This window comes from Mizuhopecten yessoensis, unplaced genomic scaffold (assembly GCF_002113885.1).
Source record: "Mizuhopecten yessoensis strain PY_sf001 unplaced genomic scaffold, ASM211388v2 scaffold4805, whole genome shotgun sequence".
NCBI lineage: Eukaryota > Metazoa > Mollusca > Bivalvia > Pectinida > Pectinidae > Mizuhopecten > Mizuhopecten yessoensis.
In genome coordinates, this window is record NW_018405730.1 from 931,457 (window position 1) to 933,168 (window position 1,712).

Consider the following 1,712-nt stretch of genomic DNA (forward strand, 5'->3'; position numbering starts at 1 on the left):
TGACGTCATTCATCATCACATTGAAAATGCATACACATAGTTTGTCCTTTCAATCGAACCAGGAAGATGTTTCAACACACACAAAGCCATGGAGTCGCCGAGTACCTTTGATAGCAATGTGTTCGTGAAATCGCCGCATATTTATGGAAACAGGGCTGTAATGGGTCGTGCTGTATTGAAATACGACACAAGTACAAGGCAGTTTAAATTACGAATGGTTACATCCCTTACAGTGAGATATATAACCAAGAGTGCATTCCTGGATCGAGGTCTCCACTTCGAATTAAAGTAGGACCGCAGTGAGTCAGCCATCAATTGAACACATTTCAATTATATACTTGTATGTCGTTAAGTACATACGTCAATAGTGGTTTTCAACGGAGTAGCCTGTCCAATACGATGTACGAATTCACAAAACATCTTTAGTATAGGAACAGTTCCTTAAGACGTTTTGATGCAAAAGTTTATATTCAAGGGCATTTTGTTTCTTAAATATAACAATCATAAGACAAAACAGCATTAAGGCAAGAATGTTTCAATGAATATATAGTTGAAAATCATAACCCATATCCTGTTAGTTGGGTGGATACCGTTGGGCATATACTTGAACTTGAAAGAACTTGCATATAGAGACAACGTATTTCAGCCGATATATTGTTGAAACTCATAACACATATCCAGTAATCTAGAGTGATTACCGTTAGACTTATGAAGGAAAAGTATTTCAGTCAATATATACATATATATACCCCACAACACTTTGACTAAAATGATAAAAACATTTCTGTTTTACCTTTATAATCACAAACGTATAACATTCGCAAATAAGTACCTTCTTCCCTTGGCTTGTTTCCGAATTTAAAAAGGCAAATTCACAAAGAAAACAATTACAACATCGAGTGTTTCCCTTTTTTCTGAGCTGCATTAAAACATCAGGTTATGAAACAACCTTATTACTTTAATATTAAACGGATACAAATTTAGCATAGCATACGACACTCAATCACTTACAATGTAAGATTAAAGTATGGTTAGCTTTACGATAACTTAACGCAAATATTTCATCTACGGGTAGTGTACTTTAATAAATATTGGAAATTCAAAACTAAACTAAAACAGCATTATGAAGATTTAAATTGACCATTCAAAGACACAAAAAAAGTGTAAATATCTATATGAATTCAGATTTTTTTCTGAAAATTATAATTGAAAGTTTGCGTTAAATACTGGTTAATCTAATCGGGCTTTACACGACCAGGTCCATATCTATAAAGACTCATCATTCTCACTTCCTCTCGTCTCTATATATCACAGATACTCATCAATACTAGAATATGACATCACCCTTACAAGTATTGCTAAAACAGCCAGATACCAAATACTACACCAGTACACTATCATTGTACAGTAAATAACGTGTACATATACCACAGTAAATAACGTGTACATATACCACAGTAAATAACGTGTACATATATCAGGGTACTATCAGCCTGTAGGTTATATATAATTATATAGCAACCAGTACACTATCATAGTACAGAAAATAACGTGTACATATACCAGGGTACCTATAGCCTGTAGATTATATATAATTATATAACAACCAATACACTATCATAGTACAGTAAATAACGTGTACATATACCAGGGTACCTATAGCCTGTAGGTTATATATAATTATATAACAACCAGTACACTATCATTGTACA

General features: G+C 33.3%; 1 protein-coding gene across 5 annotated transcripts in view; it reads right to left on the bottom strand.

Moving 5' to 3' along the window:
- Positions 1-1,585: 1,585 nt before the first annotated feature.
- Positions 1,586-1,712, bottom strand: part of LOC110449726 (protein enabled homolog) — a 27,737-nt gene continuing 27,610 nt past the window's right edge. For all 5 annotated transcript variants that reach the window (XR_002462889.1, XR_002462888.1, XR_002462887.1 and 2 more), the window contains one exon: positions 1,586-1,656. The gene's annotated coding sequence lies outside the window, so the exon portion shown is untranslated. The remainder of the gene's footprint in view (positions 1,657-1,712) is intronic.